General features: G+C 41.7%; 2 non-coding genes across 2 annotated transcripts; both read right to left on the bottom strand.

The window, feature by feature from the left end:
• Positions 1–9953: 9953 nt before the first annotated feature.
• On the bottom strand, positions 9954–10061 carry LOC130954962 (small nucleolar RNA R71). Its single transcript, XR_009076531.1, has one exon. It is a non-coding gene; the product is annotated as a small nucleolar RNA R71 (small nucleolar RNA).
• Positions 10062–18552: 8491 nt separating this feature from the next.
• Positions 18553–18660, bottom strand: LOC130954955 (small nucleolar RNA R71). Its single transcript, XR_009076526.1, has one exon. It is a non-coding gene; the product is annotated as a small nucleolar RNA R71 (small nucleolar RNA).
• Between the last annotated feature and the right edge of the window lie 4326 nt (positions 18661–22986).

Here is a 22986-nt window from a genome sequence, read left to right as displayed (position 1 = left end):
CAGATAAGCGGAATGGAGATGCTGTAGAGCTCACGGACGCCTGCTCTCCTATTCCTTCTACTCAATCCTTCTTACTCCTTTCCATGGCAAGCTTTGTATAGGGGTTCACCATCAACTGTGGCTACTTTCAATCCTCTCGGGGAAATATCCTATGCGGCTGTCACTCGCACAGCTAACCAGTCTGGAGGCATCACCCATGGTTGATAGCTACATCCCATCCTCGCAGTGAAAGCTAATGCTCACGCACTCTGTCACAGTACGGCCAATCACCGGTTGGTTCCCGCTTCCTACTGGAATAGAATCCCTCTTTTGCGTCTGTCACTGACGCCCAGCAGGTTGCAAGTTTGAAGCACGTCACAGTCATTCATTACCGGAATCCTACTCGGAATACCACAGACAAGGTAAGACTTTCCGGATTCCCAGGATCCTACTCGGAACACCACAGACAAGGTTGGACTTTCCGGATTCCCAGGATCCTACTCGGAACACCACAGACAAGGTTGGACTTTCCGGATCCTCATAAATGCCGCCATCCATCTAGCTTATACCACGAAGATTCTGTTGGGGAATCTAAGAGATACACATTCAAGCTTGTGTAGCATGTAGAACGTAAGTGGTTGTCAATCACGCGCGTTCATGAGTGAGAACGTTAATGAGGGTTATTAACTCATCACATTCATCATGTTCTTGGGTACGAATGAATATCTTGGAATAAGAATAAAAGAGGAATTGAATAAAAGAAAATAGAACTTCATTAATCTTTGAGGTACAGCAGAGCTCCACACCCTTAATCTATGGTGTGCAGAAACTCCACTGTTGAAAATACATAAGCAAGAGGTTCAGGCATGGCCGAATGGCCAGCCCCCTAAACGTGATCACAGGATAGAAAATACAATCCAGGATGTCTAATACAATAGTAAGAGGTCCTATATATACTAGACTAGCTACTAGGGTTTACATGAGTAAGTAATTGATGCATAAATTCACTTCCGGGGCCCACTTGGTGTGTGTTTGGGCTGAGCTTTGATCAATCCACGTGTAGAGGCATTTCTTGGCGTCAAACTTCAGGTTATGACGTGTTTTGGGCGTTTAACTCCGGATCATGACGTTTTTCTGGCGTTTTACTCCAGACAGCAGCATGTACTTGGCGTTCAACGCCAAGTTACGTCGTCAATCTCCGAATAAAGTATGGACTATTATATATTGCTGGAAAGCCCTGGATGTCTACTTTCCAACGCCGTTGAGAGCGCGCCATTTGGAGTTCTATAGCTCCAGAAAATCCATTTCGAGTGCAGGGAGGTCAGAATCCAACAGCATCAGTAGTCCTTTTGTCAGCCTTTTTCAGAGTTTTGCTCAATTCCCTCAATTTCAGTCAGAATTTACCTGAAATCACAGAAAAACACACAAACTCATAGTAAAGTCCTGAAATTTGAATTTAACATAAAAACTAATGAAAACATCCCTAAAAGTAGCTTGAATTTACTAAAAACTATGTAAAAACAATGCCAAAAAGCGTATAAATTATCCGCTCATCAATGGTCGAAAATGCTTCATATGCGCGTACGCGCCAGGTGCGCGCACGCGCGGAATGGTGCTTTTTTTTCAAATTTTTCATGTTTTTGCACCACTTCAAGCATTCCAACCCTCCAAACAGCCACTTAAGCACCATAGAAGCATTATTTAACATGATAAAGTACCAAACGAACTCAACAAATGAAACAAAACTTTGAAATCAAACCTAGCTACAACTTCATCAAATACCTAGCTACCAAACATGAAGTCGAGTATTGAGCAAGTATCAATCAAAGAAGAATTCAATGGCTATGTACAAATGGTAGATCTTACCATGGTGGGGTGTCTCCCACCTAGCACTTTTGTTTACCGTCCTTAAGTTGGACTTCCACTAGCTCAAAGTTCTTGTTCAAAAGGTGCATCCCTCAAGAGGAACACTTCAAATTCCTTGGAGTTCTTTCTTTGCTCACCATGGTACAATTTGAGACGGTGCCCATTTACCTTGAAAATGTCCGGACTTGATGGGTGGCGCAAATGGTAGACCCCGTAAGGTTATACTTTCTCTACTTGGTAAGGTCCATCCCATCTTGATCTAAGCTTTCCGGGTAGCAATCTCAACCTTGAGTTGTAAAGGAGGACTAGCTCACCGGGTCTAAATTCCCTTCTCCTAATGCTCTTGTCATGAATGGCTTTCATCTTTTCCTTGTAGAGTCTAGAATTGTCATAGGCTTCTAATCTCAAGCATTCCAATTCCGCCAATTGAAGCTTTCTCTCTACTCCGGCTCCACCCAAACTCAGATTGCATTCCTTTATGGCCCAATAAGCTTTGTGTTTGATTTCTACCGGTAAATGGCATGCTTTACCATATACAAGCCTAAAAGGGCTCATGCCAATGGGTGTTTTGTAAGCCGTTCGATATGCCCAAAGTGCATCGGAGAGCTTAGCGCTCCAATCCTTCCTATTCGGCTTCACAATCCTTTCCAACACATGTTTAATTTCCCGGTTAGAAACCTCAGCTTGGCCATTTGTTTGAGGGTGGTAGGCCGTGGCAACTTTGTGTGTGATGCCATACTTTCTCATGAGGCCGTCCATTTTTTTGTTGCAAAAATGGGATCCTTGGTCACTTATGATTGCTCTTGGGGAGCCAAAACGACAAATGATATTGTTCCTCACAAAAGAATAAACAACATGAGCATCATCCGTCCGGGTGGGGATTGCCTCCACCCATTTTGACACATAATCGACGGCTAACAAAATGTAGAGAAAGCCATTGGAATTTGGAAATGGTCCCATGAAGTCGATTCCCCATACATCAAAGATTTCACAAAAAAGCATGTTTTGTTGGGGAATTTTGTCCTTCTTAGAAATATCTCCAAACCGAATGCATTGGGGACAAGATTTGCAATAGAGGGAAGAATCTTTGAGAAAGGTTGGCCACCAAAATCCACAATCAAGGACCTTTCTTGCCGTTCTTTGAGGGCCGTGATGGCCACCGCCTTCGGAAGAATGGCAAGCGTCCAAGATTACTTGGAATTCGGTTTGAGGTATGCACCGTCGCACTATTTGGTCCGCTCCACACCTCCACAAATAGGGATCGTCCCAAACATAGTATTTGGCTTCGCTTTTCAGCTTATCCTTTTGATGTTTGTTGAGATTGGGAGGGAAGGTGCGTGAGACCAAGTAGTTTACTATTGGGGCATACCAAGGAACTACCTCCGAGATTGCGTGCAAGCCATCTAGAGGGAAGGAATCATTGATAGGAGTGGTGTCGCCTTTTGTATGTTCGAGGCGACTTAAATGGTCCGCCACTAAGTTTTGGGAACCACTCCTATCCTTGATTTCTAGATCAAATTCTTGTAACAAAAGCACCCATCGAATTAATCTCGGTTTTGATTCCTTTTTGGCCAACAAATACTTTAACGCCGCGTGATCCGAGTACACTACTACCTTGGAACCAAGAAAATAGGCTCGAAATTTGTCCAAAGCAAAAACAATAGCTAGGAGTTCCTTTTCGGTAGTAGTGTAGTTGGATTGGGCCCCATCTAGTGTTTTGGAAGCATAAGCTATAACATAGGGAGTCTTACCCTCGCGTTGTGCTAACGTGGCTCCTATCGCATAATTCGAAGCATCGCACATGATTTCAAATGGTTGAGTCCAATTCGGCCCTCGCACAATAGGAGCTTGTGTCAATGCCACTTTAAGCTTGTCATATGCTTCCATACATTCTTTGCTCAGCTCAAATTCAGTGTCCTTTTGTAGTGGTCGAGAGAGGGGTAAGGCTATCTTGCTAAAGTCTTTGATGAACCTCCGGTAGAATCCTGCATGTCCAAGAAAGGAGCGGACTTCCCTCTCGGAGGAGGGGTAAGGCAAACTAGATATGACATTTATTTTTGCCGGATCTACGGAGATGCCTTCTTTTGAAACAATGTGTCCCAAAACAATGCCTTGTTTGACCATGAAATGACATTTTTCAAAATTTAAGACAAGGTTTGTTTTGGTGCATCTCTCTAAGACTTTTTCAAGGTTGCCTAAGCAATGATCAAATGAATCACCGTACACACTAAAGTCGTCCATGAAAACTTCCATACATTGCTCTAGAAAGTCCGCAAATAAGCTCATCATGCATCTTTGAAACGTTGCCGGTGCATTGCATAGGCCAAATGGCATACGCTTGTAACCATACGTTCCAAAGGGGCAAGTAAATGTGGTTTTTTTCTTGGTCCTCTAGAGCAATGTGTATTTAGAAGTATCCGGAGTAACCATCAAGAAAGCAATAATATGATTTACCGGCTAGTCGATCAAGCATTTGATCAATGAACGGTAGTGGAAAGTGATCTTTTCTTGTGGCCGCATTCAATCTCCGGTAGTCTATGCATACCCTCCAAGAATTTTGCACCCTTGTTGCTATAAGTTCACCGCTTTCATTTTTGATTGTGGTCACCCCGGATTTCTTTGGCACCACTTGGACCGGGCTTACCCACTCACTATCCGAGATGGGATAGATGATGTCCACTTCAAGTAGCCGAGTGACCTCCTTTTTCACAACCTCAAGAATGATTAGATTAAGTCTCCTTTGAGGTTGTCGGACCGGTCTTGCTCCTTCTTTAAGAAATATGCGGTGCTCGCATACTTGGGGGCTTATTCCCACTAGATCCGCCAAACTCCACCCGATTGCCCTTTTATTTTTCCTCAAGACATCTAGCAACTTTTCTTCTTGTTGAGGGGTTAGCTCTTTTGCAATTATCACGGGGAGCTTGTGGGCTTTATCAAGATATGAGTACTTTAGGTGGGGTGGTAGTGGCTTCAATTCCATCTTTTTGTCATGATTTGAAGTTTGAATCTCCGGATGGTTTGTATGGTGTGTGGTGTTTAATTTGCTTGGATCTTCATTTGCTTCTTCAATCATGTACTTCTCATCCAACTTTGCAAGGTGCACTTCGGCAACAATGTTGTCAATTGGGTCACACCGGAATAGAGAGTGATTCTCTGGTGGATGCTTCATTGCTTCTTCTAGGCTAAAACTCACGACTCTCCCATCTATCTCAAATGAGTAGGTTCCCAAGTAGGCATCTAGCTTAAATCTAGAAGTTCTCAAAAATGGTCTTCCAAGTAAGATAGATGATGCTCTCTCAGGTTCATTTGATGGCATCTCAAGGACATAGAAGTCAATCGGAAACACCAACCCTTTGATATTCACCAATACATCTTCTGCAACACCCGCCACGGTTATTATGCTTTTATCCGCTAGGACAAATCTTTCCGCCGACCTTTTCAGTGGTGGTAACTTCAATACCCGGTAGACGGAGAGCGGCATAATGCTAACACATGCACCGAGATCACACATACAATCTAGGGATTGAACTCCATTGACGGTGCAAGTGACCATGCAAGGGCCCGGGTCATCACACTTATCAGACAATGCTCCCATTAAAGCGGAAATAGAACTCCCCAGTGGGATGGTTTCCAATTCAAGAATTCTATCCTTGTTCATGCATAGATCTTTAAGGAATTTTGCATATCTAGGAACTTGATGGATAGCATCAAAGAGGGGGATGGTTACCTCGACTTTCTTGAACATTTCTATCATTTTGGGGTCGAGTTCTATGCGCTTCCTAGCTTTCTTTGCAAGTGTTGGAAATGGGAGTGGTTGAGCAATTTCTTCTTCCAAGGTTCTCTTAGTCTTGGGGGTCTCTTTTGTTGGTTGAGCTTCTTTATCCTCAACTATGACTTGTGGTGTCTCCTCTTCCACTACCTCTTCTATATCTATTCTCTCCTTCTCTTGAGCGGTTGTGATGGGATTTGAATCCTTTGCTCCCTTCTCTTTTAATTGTGTTCCGGATCTTAGGGTGATGGCATTGATGCCTCCCTTAGGATTGGGTTGAGGTTGAGAGGGAATGACGCTTTGGATTGGGGGTTGAGGAGTGGGATTTGATGGTGGGTCCATGCGTGCAAGAAGAGCTTGTAGTGTAGAGGTGAGGCCGGTGAGACCGAAAGCAAGTGTGTTTTGTAGTTCCTTTTGGCCTTGGATGATGGTCCGAAGTGTATCATTGATGAGCGGATAATTTGTATGCTTTTTGGCATTATTTTTAGTATGTTTTTAGTATGATCTAGTTAGTTTTTAGTATATTTTTATTAGTTTTTAGTTAAAATTCACTTTTCTGGACTTTACTATGAGTTTGTGTGTTTTTCTGTGATTTCAGGTATTTTCTGGCTGAAATTGAGGGACCTGAGCAAAAATCTGATCCAGAGACTCAAAAGGACTGCAGATGCTGTTGGATTCTGACCTCCCTGCACTCGAAGTGGATTTTCTGGAGCTACAGAAGCCCAATTGGCGCGCTCTCAACGGCGTTGGAAAGTAGACATCCTGGGCTTTCCAGCAATATATAATAGTCCATACTTTGCCCAAGATTTGATGGCCCAAACCGGCGTTCAAAGTTACCTCAAGAAATTCCAGCGTTAAACGCCGGAACTGGCACCCAAATGGGAGTTAAACGCCCAAACTGGCACTAAAGCTGGCGTTTAACTCCAAGAAGAGTCTCTACACGAAATTGCTTCATTGCTCAGCCCAAGCACACACCAAGTGGGCCCGGAAGTGGATTTTTATGTCATTTACTCATTTCTGTACACCTTAGGTTACTAGTTTTTCTATAAGTAGGACCTTTTACTATTGTATTAAAAAAATCATCGGATCTTTGGAACCTTTCTCTAGAGATCTTTTGATCACTTTGGGAGGCTGGCCATTCGGCCATGCCTAGACCTTGTTCTTATGTATTTTCAACGGTGGAGTTTCTACACACCATAGATTAAGGTGTGGAGCTCTGCTGTACCTCGAGTATTAATGCAATTACTATTGTTCTTCCATTCAATTCCGCTTGTTCTTTGTCCAAGATATCACTTGTTCTTCAACATGATGAAGGTGATGATTGACGCCCATCACCATTCTCACTCATGAACAAAGTGACTGACAACCACTCTTGTTCTACACGCATCTGAGGCTTAGTGAATATCTCTTGGATTCCTGATTGCACGATGCATGGTTGATCGCCTGACAACCGAGTGCTCGCCTGACAAACAAGCCAACCATTCCGTGAGATCAGAGTCTTCGTGGTATAGGCAAGAACTGATGGCGGCATTCAAGAGAATCCGGAAGGTCTAACCTTGTCTGTGGTATTCTGAGTAGGATTCAATGATTGAATGACTGTGACGTGCTTCAAACTCCTAGCAGGCTAGGGCGTTAGTGACAGACGCAAAAGTATCAATGGATATTATTCTGGCCTGAACGAGAACCGACAGATGATTAGCCTATGCTGTGACAGAGCATCAGGGACGTATTTTCACTGAGAGGATGGGAGGTAGCTGCTGACAACAGTGAAACCCTACATGAGCTTGCCATGGAAAGGAGTAAGAAGGATTGGATGAAGGCAGTAGGAAAGCAGAGAGACGGAAGGGAAGGCATCTTCATGCGCTTATCTGAAGTTCCTACCAATGAATTACATAAGTATCACTATCTTTATCTTTATGCTATTTTCGTTCATCATCATACACATTTGAGTTTGCCTGACTAAGATTTACAAGATGACCATAGCTTGATTCAATGCTAACAATCTCCGTGGGATCGACCCTTACTCACGTAAGGTATTACTTGGACGACCCAGTGCACTTGCTGGTTAGTTGTGTGAAGTTGTAGTGATCACAATTTCGCGCATCAAGTTTTTGGCGCCGTTGCCGGGGATTGTTCAAGTTTTGAGCAAGCTTTTGGTAACAATGCCTGGGATTGTTCAGTTTGGACAACTGACGGTTCATCTTGTTGCTTAGATTAGGTATTTATTTTTTTCGAAATTCTTGAAGATGAATTCTAGAGTTTCATGATGATTTGTTGAAATCTGGCTGGCTGAGAAGCCATGTCTAATCTGATTGGACCGAGGTTTCAACTTATCACCACAAGAGCTTGTTGATTTTCATCAATTTTGCTTTTGGGGCAGTGATCTGCTGAGGCTTGGCTGACCTTTGGTCATGTCTAGTGCTTTGGACCGAAGCTTTCTTTGAAAGCTTGGCTGGCTGTGAAGCCATGTCTAATTCCTGGACCGGAGTCTTAGACTAGCATTGCACTGATTCCTGGAATTCTCATTAAGAATTTTGATATCTTTTTCCACTTAATTTTCGAAAAACACAAAAAAAATTTACAAAATCATAAAAACCAAAAATATTTGATGTTTCTTGCTTAAGTCTAGTGTCTCATCTTAAGTTTGGTGTCAATTGCATGCATTCATTCGTGTGTCTTAAGGATCTTCAAGTAATTCTTGATGGTTTCTTACTCTGATCTTTGAATTCCTTTGGCTTGAGTGTTTATGTGTCTCATATAGTGTCAGTAGTATACAAACTGCTAAGTTTGGTGTCTTGCATGCATTGTTATTTGATTCTTGTTGCATTTGATTATTAAAAATCCAAAAATATTTTCTAAATTGTGTCTTTTCAAGTCAATAATACAAGGAATTGAAGATTCAGAACATACTGCAGAGGAATTATACAGAAAAAGCTGGGCATTCAAAAATACCCAGTGAAGAAGGCAGACTGGCGTTTAAACGCCAGCCAGGGTACCTGGTTGGGCGTTTAACGCCCAAAGAGGTAGCATTTTGGGCGTTAAACGCCAGAATGTATACCATTCTGGGCGTTTAACGCCAGGATGGTGCTAGGGGGAAGATTTTGTTTTCAAAATCAATTTTTTTTTCAAGTTTTCAAAGTTTTTCAAAATCAAATCTCTTTCAAATCATATCTTTTCAATCAAATGTTTTCAAAATCAATTTCTTTCCTTTTTCAAAGATACTTACTAACAATTAATGATTTGATTGAACATCTCAAATTTGTTACCTTTTCTGTTGAGAAAGGTTTAATGTTTGAATCATATCTTTTCTTGTTAGGCAAGTCACTAATTTTCAAAATCAAATCTTTCAAAATTGTTTTTCAAAACATATCTTTTTAAAATGGTTTTCAATTCATATCTTCTCAATCACATTTTTTTTTAAAACCAATCATATTTTCTCAACCACATCTTTTTCAAAATAGTTTTCAATAAAATCTTTTTAACTTCTAATCTCAAAATCTTTTTCAAAAATCACTTGATCTCTTTCTTACTTTTATTTTCGAAAATTATCAATCAATTTTTCAAAATATTTTTTAAATCTTCTTAATCTAATTTTCGAAAATCCTCTTCCCTCTCTCTCACATCCTTCTATTTATGGAGCACTACTCCTACTTAATGCACAATTCGAACTCTATCTAATCAAGTTCGAATTCTTCTACTTCTTTTCTTCTATTTTTTCTTTTCCTCTGACACTTCAAGGAATCTCTATACTGTGACATAGAGGATTCCACATTTTTCTTTTTCTCTTCTCTTTCATATGAGCAGGAGCAGAGACAAAGGCATTCTTGTTGAAGCTGACCCTGAACCTGAGAGAACCTTGAAGCGAAAGCTAAGAGAAGCTAAAGCACAACTCTCTGTTGAGGACCTGACCGAATTCTTCAAGGAAGAAGAACCCATGGCAGCCGAAAACAACAACAATGCCAATAATGCAAGGAAGGTGCTGGGTGACTTCACTGCACCTACTCCTGATTTCTATGGGAGAAGCATCTCTATCCCTGCCATTGGAGCAAACAACTTTGAGCTTAAGCCTCAATTAGTTTCTCTAATGCAACAGAATTGCAAGTTCCATGGACTTCCAATGGAAGATCCTCATCAGTTCTTAGCTGAATTCTTGCAAATCTGTGACACAGTCAAGACTAATGGGGTTAACCCTGAAGTCTACAGACTGATGCTATTCCCTTTTGCTGTAAGAGACAGAGCTAGAATATGGTTGGATTCTCAACCTAAAGAAAGCCTGGACTCTTGGGAAAAGCTAGTTAATGCCTTCTTGGCAAGGTTCTTTCCACCTCAAAGATGGAGTAAGCTTAGAATGGAAGTCCAAACCTTCAAACAGAAGGATGGAGAATCCCTCTATGAAGCTTGGGAAAGATACAAACAATTAATCAGAAAATGTCCCTCAGACATGCTTTCTGAATGGAGCATCATAGGTATTTTCTATGATGGTCTCTCTGAACTGTCCAAGATGTCTTTGGATAGCTCTGCTGGAGGATCTCTTCATCTGAAGAAGACGCCTACAGAGGCTCAGGAACTAATTGAAATGGTTGCAAACAACCAATTCATGTACACTTCTGAAAGGAATCCTGTGAACAATGGGACTAGTCAGAAGAAAGGAGTTCTTGAGATTGATGCTCTGAATGCCATTCTGGCTCAGAACAAGATATTGACTCAACAAGTCAATTTGATTTCTCAAAGTCTGTCTCGAACGCAAAACACACCTGGCAGTACTAAGGAAGCTTCATCTGAGGAAGAAGCCTATGATCCTGAGAATCCTTCAATGGAAGAAGTGAATTACCAAGGAGAACCCTATGGAAACACCTACAATTCTTCATGGAGAAATCACCCAAATTTCTCGTGGAAGAATCAAGAGAGACCTCAACAAGGTTTCAATAACAATAATGGTGGAAGAAACAGGTTTAGCAATGGCAAGCCTTTTCCATCATCTTCTCAGCAACAAGCAGAGAGTTCTAACCAGAGTACTTCTGACTTAGCAACAATGGTCTCTGATCTAATAAAGACCACTCAAAGTTTCATGACTGAAACAAGGTCCTCCATTAGGAATTTGGAAGGACAAGTGGGTCAGCTGAGCAAGAAAATTACTGAACTCCCTCCTAGTACTCTCCCAAGTAATACAGAAGAAAATCCAAAAGGAGAGTGCAAAGCCATAACCATGGCCGAATATGGAGAGGAAAGAGAGGAGGTGGACGCCACTGAGGAAGACCCCAATGGGCGTGCACCAATCTCCTCTGAGTTCCCCAATGAGGAACAATGGGAATCTGAGGCTCAAAATGAGATCATAGAGATTCCATTGGACTTACTTCTGCCATTCATGAGCTCTGATGAGTATTCTTCCTCTGAAGAGGATGAGTATGTCACTGAAGAGCAAGTTGCTAAATACCTTGGAGCAATCATGAAGCTAAATGACAAGTTATTTGGAAATGAGACTTGGGAAGATGAACTTCCCTTGCTCACCAAAGAACTGGATGACTTGTCTAGGCAGAAACTGCCTCAAAAGAGGCAGGATCCTGGGAAGTTTTCTATACCTTGTACCATAGGCACCATGACCTTCAAGAAGGCCTTGTGTGACTTAGGGTCAAGTGTAAACCTCATGCCCCTCTCTGTAATGGAGAAATTAGGGATCTTTGAGGTGCAAGCTGCAAAAATCTCACTAGAGATGGCAGACAACTCAAGAAAACAAGCCTATGGACTTGTAGAGGATGTTCTGGTAAAAGTTGAAGACCATTACATCCCTACTGACTTCATAGTCCTAGAGACTGGGAAGTGCATGGATGAATCCATCATCCTTGGCAGACCCTTCCTAGCCACAGCAAGGGCTGTGATTGATGTTGATAGAGGAGAGTTGATCATTCAAGTGAATGAAGAATCCTTGGTGTTTAAGGCCCAAGGACATCCCTCTATCATCATGGAGAGGAAGCATGAAAAGCCTCTCTCAAAACAGAGCCAAGCAGAGCCCCCACAGTCAAACTCTAAGTTTGGTGTTGGGAGGCCACAACCAAACTCTAAGTTTGGTGTTGAACCCCCACATTCAAACTCTAAGTTTGGTGTTGGGAGGTTTTAACACGGTTCTGAGTATTTCTGAGGCTCCATGAGAGTCCTCTGTCAAGCTAATGACATTAAAGAAGCGCTTGTTGGGAGGCAACCCAATGTTTTATAGTTAACTATTTTCTTTTGTTATTTTATCTTCTTTTGTAGGTTGATGATCATAAGAAGTCACAAAAACAATGAAAAAAGCAAAAACAGAATGAAAAACAGGAAGAAAAATAGCACACCCTGGAGGAGAAGAAGCTGGCATTCAAACGCCAGTAATGCTAGCTGTTGGGCGTTTAACGCCCAGTCTGGCACCATTCTGGGCGTTTAACGCCAGAAAGGGGCACCAGACTGGCGTTAAACGCCAGTAAAGGGCAACAACCTGGCGTTAAACGCCAGGAATGGGCACCAGCCCGGCGTTTAACGCCAGAAATGGCTCAAAACGTGAATTTTGATGCCATTTGGTGCAGGGATGACTTTTCCTTGACACCACAGGATCTGTGGACCCCACAGGACCCCACCACCACTCTCTCTCTTCTTCCCCCATTCACCAATCACCTCAATACCTCTTCCCCAAAAACCCTTCACCTATCAAATCCCATCTTTCTCTTCACCACTCACATCCATCCTTCATAAATCCCCACCAACCTCACCCTTCAAATTCAAACCACTTTCCCTCCCAAACCCCCCATCATGGCCGAACCATTACCCCTCTCTCTCCTATATATACCCTTCTTCAACCCTTCATTTTCACACAACCTAAACACCCCTTCTTTCCCTTCTTGGCCGAACACACCACCTTCTCCCTCTTCCTCATTTCTTCTTCTTCTACTCTCTTCTTTCTTCTTTTGCTCGAGGACGAGCAAACATTTTAAGTTTGGTGTGGTAAAAGCGTTGCTTTTTCATTTTTCCATAACCATTATGGCATCCAAGGCCGGAGAAACCTCTAGAAAGAGGAAAGGGAAGGCAAAAGCTTCCACCTCCGAGTCATGGGAGATGGATAGATTCCTCTCAAGGGTGCATCAAGACCACTTCTATGAAGTTGTGGCCTTGAAGAAGGTGATCCCCGAGGTCCCCTTTTCACTCAAAAAGGGTGAATATCCGGAGATCCGCCATGAGATCCGAAGAAGAGGTTGGGAAGTTCTCACCAACCCCATTCAACAAGTCGGAATCTTGATGGTTCAAGAGTTCTATGCCAATGCATGGATCACAAAGAACCATGACCAAAGTGTGAACCCGAATCCAAAGAATTATCTCACTATGGTTCGGGGGAAATACTTGGATTTTAGTCCGGAGAGTGTGAGGGTGGCGTTCAACTTGCCTATGATGCAAGGAGATGAGCATCCTTATACAAGAAGGGTCAACTTTGATCAAAGGTTGGACCAAGTCCTCACAATCATATGTGAAGAGGGCGCACAATGGAAGCAAGATTCAAGAGGAAAGCCGGTTCAATTAAGAAGGCATGACCTCAAGCCCGTGGCTAGAGGATGGTTAGAGTTCATACAACGCTCAATCATTCCCACTAGCAACCGGTCCGAAGTTACCATAGACCGGGCTATCATGATCCATAGCATCATGATTGGAGAAGAAGTGGAAGTTCATGAGGTCATAGCCCAAGAACTCTACAAAGTGGCGGACAAGTCTTCCACCTTGGCAAGGCTAGCCTTTCCTCATCTCATTTGTCACCTCTGTTATTCAGTTGGAGTTGACATAGAAGGAGATACCCCCATTGATGAGGACAAGCCCATCACCAAGAAAAGGATGGAGCACACAAGAGACCCCTCTCATCATGAGATCCCTGAGATGCCTCAAGGGATGCACTTTCCTCCACAAAATTATTGGGAGCAACTAAACACCTCCCTAGGAGAGTTGAGTTCCAACATGGGACAACTAAGGGTGGAGCATCAAGAACACTCCATCATCCTTCATGAAATCAGAGAAGACCAAAGAATCATGAGGGAGGAGCAACAAAGACAAGGAAGAGACATTGAGGAGCTCAAGCACTCCATAGGATCTTCAAGAGGAAGAAAGAGCCGCCATCACTAAGGTGGACCCGTTCTTTGATTTCCTTGTTCTTTATTCTTCTGTTTTTCGGATTTTATGCTTATGTTATCCATGTTTGTGTCTTGTGATCATTAGTGTCTTAGTGTCTATGCCTTAAAGTTATGAATGTCCTATGAATCCATCACCTTTCTTGAATAAAAATGTGCTTAATTGAAAAGGAAAGAATTGCATGAATTCTGAATTTTATAATAGTTTAATTAATTTGATGTGGTGGTAACACTTTTGTTCTCTGAATGTATGCTTGAACAGTGCATATGTCTTTTGAATTTGTGGTTCATGAATGTTGGCTCTTGAAAGAATGATGAAAAAGGAGACATGTTACTGAGGATCTGAAAAATCATTAAAAATGATTCTTGAAGCAAGAAAAAGAAGGAAGCAAACGAAAAAAAAAAAAAACCGAAAAAAAAGAGAAAGAAAAAAGGAAGAAAGAAAAAGAGAAGGAATAAAGTTGTGATCCAAGGCAATAAGAGTGTGCTTAAGAACCCTGGACACCTCTAATTGGGGACTTTAGCAAAGCTGAGTCACAATCTGAAAAGGTTCACCCAATTATGTGTCTGTGGCATGTATGTATCCGGTGGTAATACTGGAAGGCAGAGTGCTTTGGGCCACAGCCAAGACTCAATAAATAGCTATGTTCAAGAATCATCATACTTTACTAGGAGAATCATTAACACTATCTGGATTCTAAGTTTCTAAAGAAGCCAATCATTCTGAATTACAAGGGATAGAGTGAGATGCCAAAACTATTTAGAGACAAAAAGCTAAAAGCCCCGCTCATCTAATTAATACTGATCTTCATAGATGTTTTTGGAGTTCATTGCATATTCTCTTCTTTCTATCTTATTTGATCTTCAGTTGCTTGAGGACAAGCAACAATTTAAGTTTGGTGTTGTGATGAGCGGATAATTTGTATACTTTTTGGCATTGTTTTTAGTATGTTTTTAGTATGATCTAGTTAGTTTTTAGTATATTTTTATTAGTTTTTAGTTAAAATTCACTTTTCTGGACTTTACTATGAGTTTGTGTGTTTTTCTGTGATTTCAGGTATTTTCTGGCTGAAATTGAGGGACCTGAGCAAAAATCTGATCCAGAGACTCAAAAGGACTGCAGATGCTGTTGGATTCTGACCTCCCTGCACTCGAAGTGGATTTTCTGGAGCTACAGAAGCCCAATTGGCGCGCTCTCAACGGAGTTGGAAAGTAGACATCCTGGGCTTTCCAGCAATATATAATAGTCCATACTTTGCTCAAGATTTGATGGCCCAAACCGGCGTTCAAAGTCACCTCAAGAAATTCCAGCGTTAAACGCCGGAACTGGCACCCAAATGGGAGTTAAACGCCCAAACTGGCACTAAGCTGGCGTTTAACTCCAAGAAGAGTCTCTACACGAAATTGCTTCATTGCTCAGCCCAAGCACACACCAAGTGGGCCCGGAAGTGGATTTTTATGTCATTTACTCATTTCTGTACACCTTAGGTTACTAGTTTTTCTATAAGTAGGACCTTTTACTATTGTATTAAAAAAATCATCGGATCTTTGGAACCTTTCTCTAGAGATCTTTTGATCACTTTGGGAGGCTGGCCATTCGGCCATGCCTAGACCTTGTTCTTATGTATTTTCAACGGTGGAGTTTCTACACACCATAGATTAAGGTGTGGAGCTCTGCTGTACCTCGAGTATTAATGCAATTACTATTGTTCTTCCATTCAATTCCGCTTGTTCTTTGTCCAGATATCACTTGTTCTTCAACATGATGAAGGTGATGATTGACGCCCATCACCATTCTCACTCATGAACAAAGTGACTGACAACCACTCTTGTTCTACACGCATCTGAGGCTTAGTGAATATCTCTTGGATTCCTGATTGCACGATGCATGGTTGATCGCCTGACAACCGAGTGCTCGCCTGACAAACAAGCCAACCATTCCGTGAGATCAGAGTCTTCGTGGTATAGGCAAGAACTGATGGCGGCATTCAAGAGAATCCGGAAGGTCTAACCTTGTCTGTGGTATTCTGAGTAGGATTCAATGATTGAATGACTGTAACGTGCTTCAAACTCCTAGCAGGCTAGGGCGTTAGTGACAGACGCAAAAGTATCAATGGATATTATTCCGGCCTGAACGAGAACCGACAGATGATTAGCCTATGCTGTGACAGAGCATCAGGGACGTATTTTCACTGAGAGGATGGGAGGTAGCTGCTGACAACAGTGAAACCCTACATGAGCTTGCCATGGAAAGGAGTAAGAAGGATTGGATGAAGGCAGTAGGAAAGCAGAGAGACGGAAGGGAAGGCATCTTCATGCGCTTATCTGAAGTTCCTACCAATGAATTACATAAGTATCACTATCTTTATCTTTATGCTATTTTCGTTCATCATCATACACATTTGAGTTTGCCTGACTAAGATTTACAAGATGACCATAGCTTGCTTCAATGCTAACAATCTCCGTGGGATCGACCCTTACTCACGTAAGGTATTACTTGGACGACCCAGTGCACTTGCTGGTTAGTTGTGTGAAGTTGTAGTGATCACAATTTCGCGCATCAAGTTTTTGGCGCCGTTGCCGGGGATTGTTCAAGTTTTGAGCAAGCTTTTGGTAACAATGCCTGGGATTGTTCAGTTTGGACAACTGACGGTTCATCTTGTTGCTTAGATTAGGTATTTATTTTTTTCGAAATTCTTGAAGATGAATTCTAGAGTTTCATGATGATTTGTTGAAATCTGGCTGGCTGAGAAGCCATGTCTAATCTGATTGGACCGAGGTTTCAACTTATCACCACAAGAGCTTGTTGATTTTCATCAATTTTGCTTTTGGGGCAGTGATCTGCTGAGGCTTGGCTGACCTTTGGTCATGTCTAGTGCTTTGGACCGAAGCTTTCTTTGAATGCTTGGCTGGCTGTGAAGCCATGTCTAATTCCTGGACCGGAGTCTTAGACTAGCATTGCACTGATTCCTGGAATTCTCATTAAGAATTTTGATATCTTTTTCCACTTAATTTTCGAAAAACACAAAAAAAATTTTTTTACAAAATCATAAAAACCAAAAAATATTTGATGTTTCTTGCTTAAGTCTAGTGTCTCATCTTAAGTTTGGTGTCAATTGCATGCATTCATTCGTGTGTCTTAAGGATCTTCAAGTAATTCTTGATGGTTTCTTACTCTGATCTTTGAATTCCTTTGGCTTGAGTGTTTATGTGTCTCATATAGTGTCAGTAGTATACAAACTGCTAAGTTTGGTGTCTTGCATGCATTGTTATTTGATTCTTGTTGCATTTGATTATTAAAAATCCAAAAAATATTTTCTAAATTGTGTCTTTTCAAGTCAATAATACAAGGAATTGAAGATTCAGAACATACTGCAGAGGAATTATACAGAAAAAGCTGGGCATTCAAAAATGCCCAGTGAAGAAGGCAGACTGGCGTTTAAACGCCAGCCAGGGTACCTGGTTGGGCGTTTAACGCCCAAAGAGGTAGCATTTTGGGCGTTAAACGCCAGAATGTATACCATTCTGGGCGTTTAACGCCAGGATGGTGCTAGGGGGAAGATTTTGTTTTCAAAATCAATTTTTTTTTCAAGTTTTCAAAGTTTTTCAAAATCAAATCTCTTTCAAATCATATCTTTTCAATCAAATGTTTTCAAAATCAATTTCTTTCCTTTTTCAAAGATACTTACTAACAATTAATGATTTGATTGAACATCTCAAATTTGTTACCTTTTCTGTTGAGAAAGGTTTAATGTTTGAATCATATCTTTTCTTGTTAGGCAAGTCACTAATTTTCAAAATCAAATCTTTCAAAATTGTTTTTCAAAACATATCTTTTTAAAATGGTTTTCAATTCATATCTTCTCAATCACATTTTTTTTTTAAAAACCAATCATATTTTCTCAACCACATCTTTTTCAAAATAGTTTTCAATAAAATCTTTTTAACTTCTAATCTCAAAATCTTTTTCAAAAATCACTTGATCTCTTTCTTACTTTTATTTTCGAAAATTATCAATCAATTTTTCAAAATATTTTTTAAATCTTCTTAATCTAATTTTCGAAAATCCTCTTCCCTCTCTCTCACATCCTTCTATTTATGGAGCACTACTCCTACTTAATGCACAATTCGAACTCTATCTAATCAAGTTCGAATTCTTCTACTTCTTTTCTTCTATTTTTCTTTTCCTCTGACACTTCAAGGAATCTCTATACTGTGACATAGAGGATTCCACATTTTTCTTTTTCTCTTCTCTTTCATATGAGCAGGAGCAGAGACAAAGGCATTCTTGTTGAAGCTGACCCTGAACCTGAGAGAACCTTGAAGCGAAAGCTAAGAGAAGCTAAAGCACAACTCTCTGTTGAGGACCTGACCGAATTCTTCAAGGAAGAAGAACCCATGGTAGCCGAAAACAACAACAATGCCAATAATGCAAGGAAGGTGCTGGGTGACTTCACTGCACCTACTCCTGATTTCTATGGGAGAAGCATCTCTATCCCTGCCATTGGAGCAAACAACTTTGAGCTTAAGCCTCAATTAGTTTCTCTAATGCAACAGAATTGCAAGTTCCATGGACTTCCAATGGAAGATCCTCATCAGTTCTTAGCTGAATTCTTGCAAATCTGTGACGCAGTCAAGACTAATGGGGTTAACCCTGAAGTCTACAGACTGATGCTATTCCCTTTTGCTGTAAGAGACAGAGCTAGAATATGGTTGGATTCTCAACCTAAAGAAAGCCTGGACTCTTGGGAAAAGCTAGTTAATGCCTTCTTAGCAAGGTTCTTTCCACCTCAAAGATGGAGTAAGCTTAGAATGGAAGTCCAAACCTTCAAACAGAAGGATGGAGAATCCCTCTATGAAGCTTGGGAAAGATACAAACAATTAATCAGAAAATGTCCCTCAGACATGCTTTCTGAATGGAGCATCATAGGTATTTTCTATGATGGTCTCTCTGAACTGTCCAAGATGTCTTTGGATAGCTCTGCTGGAGGATCTCTTCATCTGAAGAAGACGCCTACAGAGGCTCAGGAACTAATTGAAATGGTTGCAAACAACCAATTCATGTACACTTCTGAAAGGAATCCTGTGAACAATGGGACTAGTCAGAAGAAAGGAGTTCTTGAGATTGATGCTCTGAATGCCATTCTGGCTCAGAACAAGATATTGACTCAACAAGTCAATTTGATTTCTCAAAGTCTGTCTCGAATGCAAAACACACCTGGCAGTACTAAGGAAGCTTCATCTGAGGAAGAAGCCTATGATCCTGAGAATCCTTCAATGGAAGAAGTGAATTACCTAGGAGAACCCTATGGAAACACCTACAATTCTTCATGGAGAAATCACCCAAATTTCTCGTGGAAGAATCAAGAGAGACCTCAACAAGGTTTCAATAACAATAATGGTGGAAGAAACAGGTTTAGCAATGGCAAGCCTTTTCCATCATCTTCTCAGCAACAAGCAGAGAGTTCTAAGCAGAGTACTTCTGACTTAGAAACAATGGTCTCTGATCTAATAAAGACCACTCAAAGTTTCATGACTGAAACAAGGTCCTCCATTAGGAATTTGGAAGGACAAGTGGGTCAGCTGAGCAAGAAAATTACTGAACTCCCTCCTAGTACTCTCCCAAGTAATACAGAAGAAAATCCAAAAGGAGAGTGCAAAGCCATAACCATGGCCGAATATGGAGAGGAAAGAGAGGAGGTGGACGCCACTGAGGAAGACCCCAATGGGCGTGCACCAATCTCCTCTGAGTTCCCCAATGAGGAACAATGGGAATCTGAGGCTCAAAATGAGACCATAGAGATTCCATTGGACTTACTTCTGCCATTCATGAGCTCTGATGAGTATTCTTCCTCTGAAGAGGATGAGTATGTCACTGAAGAGCAAGTTGCTAAATACCTTGGAGCAATCATGAAGCTAAATGACAAGTTATTTGGAAATGAGACTTGGGAAGATGAACTTCCCTTGCTCACCAAAGAACTGGATGACTTGTCTAGGCAGAAACTGCCTCAAAAGAGGCAGGATCTTGGGAAGTTTTCTATACCTTGTACCATAGGCACCATGACCTTCAAGAAGGCCTTGTGTGACTTAGGGTCAAGTGTAAACCTCATGCCCCTCTCTGTAATGGAGAAATTAGGGATCTTTGAGGTGCAAGCTGCAAAAATCTCACTAGAGATGGCAGACAACTCAAGAAAACAAGCCTATGGACTTGTAGAGGATGTTCTGGTAAAAGTTGAAGACCATTACATCCCTACTGACTTCATAGTCCTAGAGACTGGGAAGTGCATGGATGAATCCATCATCCTTGGCAGACCCTTCCTAGCCACAGCAAGGGCTGTGATTGATGTTGATAGAGGAGAGTTGATCATTCAAGTGAATGAAGAATCCTTGGTGTTTAAGGCCCAAGGACATCCCTCTATCATCATGGAGAGGAAGCATGAAAAGCCTCTCTCAAACAGAGCCAAGCAGAGCCCCCACAGTCAAACTCTAAGTTTGGTGTTGGGAGGCCACAACCAAACTCTAAGTTTGGTGTTGAACCCCCACATTCAAACTCTAAGTTTGGTGTTGGGAGGTTTTAACACGGTTCTGAGTATTTCTGAGGCTCCATGAGAGTCCTCTGTCAAGCTAATGACATTAAAGAAGCGCTTGTTGGGAGGCAACCCAATGTTTTATAGTTAACTATTTTCTTTTGTTATTTTATCTTCTTTTGTAGGTTGATGATCATAAGAAGTCACAAAAACAATGAAAAAAGCAAAAACAGAATGAAAAACAGGAAGAAAAATAGCACACCCTGGAGGAGAAGAAGCTGGCATTCAAACGCCAGTAATGCTAGCTGTTGGGCGTTTAACGCCCAGTCTGGCACTATTCTGGGCGTTTAACGCCAGAAAGGGGCACCAGACTGGCGTTAAACGCCAGTAAAGGGCAACAACCTGGCGTTAAACACCAGGAATGGGCACCAGCCCGGCGTTTAACGCCAGAAATGGCTCAAAACGTGAATTTTGATGCCATTTGGTGCAGGGATGACTTTTCCTTGACACCACAGGATCTGTGGACCCCACAGGACCCCACCACCACTCTCTCTCTTCTTCCCCCATTCACCAATCACCTCAATACCTCTTCCCCAAAAACCCTTCACCTATCAAATCCCATCTTTCTCTTCACCACTCACATCCATCCTTCATAAATCCCCACCAACCTCACCCTTCAAATTCAAACCACTTTCCCTCCCAAACCCACCCATCATGGCCGAACCATTACCCCTCTCTCTCCTATATATACCCTTCTTCAACCCTTCATTTTCACACAACCTAAACACCCCTTCTTTTCCTTCTTGGCCGAACACACCACCTTCTCCCTCTTCCTCATTTCTTCTTCTTCTACTCTCTTCTTTCTTCTTTTGCTCGAGGACGAGCAAACATTTTAAGTTTGGTGTGGTAAAAGCGTTGCTTTTTCATTTTTCCATAACCATTATGGCATCCAAGGCCGGAGAAACCTCTAGAAAGAGGAAAGGGAAGGCAAAAGCTTCCACCTCCGAGTCATGGGAGATGGATAGATTCCTCTCAAGGGTGCATCAAGACCACTTCTATGAAGTTGTGGCCTTGAAGAAGGTGATCCCCGAGGTCCCCTTTTCACTCAAAAAGGGTGAATATCCGGAGATCCGCCATGAGATCCGAAGAAGAGGTTGGGAAGTTCTCACCAACCCCATTCAACAAGTCGGAATCTTGATGGTTCAAGAGTTCTATGCCAATGCATGGATCACAAAGAACCATGACCAAAGTGTGAACCCGAATCCAAAGAATTATCTCACTATGGTTCGGGGGAAATACTTGGATTTTAGTCCGGAGAGTGTGAGGGTGGCGTTCAACTTGCCTATGATGCAAGGAGATGAGCATCCTTATACAAGAAGGGTCAACTTTGATCAAAGGTTGGACCAAGTCCTCACAATCATATGTGAAGAGGGCGCACAATGGAAGCAAGATTCAAGAGGAAAGCCGGTTCAATTAAGAAGGCATGACCTCAAGCCCGTGGCTAGAGGATGGTTAGAGTTCATACAACGCTCAATCATTCCCACTAGCAACCGGTCCGAAGTTACCATAGACCGGGCTATCATGATCCATAGCATCATGATTGGAGAAGAAGTGGAAGTTCATGAGGTCATAGCCCAAGAACTCTACAAAGTGGCGGACAAGTCTTCCACCTTGGCAAGGCTAGCCTTTCCTCATCTCATTTGTCACCTCTGTTATTCAGTTGGAGTTGACATAGAAGGAGATACCCCCATTGATGAGGACAAGCCCATCACCAAGAAAAGGATGGAGCACACAAGAGACCCCTCTCATCATGAGATCCCTGAGATGCCTCAAGGGATGCACTTTCCTCCACAAATTATTGGGAGCAACTAAACACCTCCCTAGGAGAGTTGAGTTCCAACATGGGACAACTAAGGGTGGAGCATCAAGAACACTCCATCATCCTTCATGAAATCAGAGAAGACCAAAGAATCATGAGGGAGGAGCAACAAAGACAAGGAAGAGACATTGAGGAGCTCAAGCACTCCATAGGATCTTCAAGAGGAAGAAAGAGCCGCCATCACTAAGGTGGACCCGTTCTTTGATTTCCTTGTTCTTTATTCTTCTGTTTTTCGGATTTTATGCTTATGTTATCCATGTTTGTGTCTTGTGATCATTAGTGTCTTAGTGTCTATGCCTTAAAGTTATGAATGTCCTATGAATCCATCACCTTTCTTGAATAAAAATGTGCTTAATTGAAAAGGAAAGAATTGCATGAATTCTGAATTTTATAATAGTTTAATTAATTTGATGTGGTGGTAACACTTTTGTTCTCTGAATGTATGCTTGAACAGTGCATATGTCTTTTGAATTTGTGGTTCATGAATGTTGGCTCTTGAAAGAATGATGAAAAAGGAGACATGTTACTGAGGATCTGAAAAATCATTAAAAATGATTCTTGAAGCAAGAAAAAGAAGGAAGCAAACGAAAAAAAAAAACCGAAAAAAAAAAGAGAAAGAAAAAAGAAAGAAAGAAAAAGAGAAGGAATAAAGTTGTGATCCAAGGCAATAAGAGTGTGCTTAAGAACCCTGGACACCTCTAATTGGGGACTTTAGCAAAGCTGAGTCACAATCTGAAAAGGTTCACCCAATTATGTGTCTGTGGCATGTATGTATCCGGTGGTAATACTGGAAGGCAGAGTGCTTTGGGCCACAGCCAAGACTCAATAAAT

The sequence above is a fragment of the Arachis stenosperma genome, chromosome 1 (assembly GCF_014773155.1).
Source record: "Arachis stenosperma cultivar V10309 chromosome 1, arast.V10309.gnm1.PFL2, whole genome shotgun sequence".
NCBI classification, from domain to species: Eukaryota; Viridiplantae; Streptophyta; class Magnoliopsida; order Fabales; family Fabaceae; genus Arachis; species Arachis stenosperma.
The sequence above is the reverse complement of the archived record's forward strand: the minus strand, read 5'-3'. Positions and strand labels throughout refer to the sequence as shown.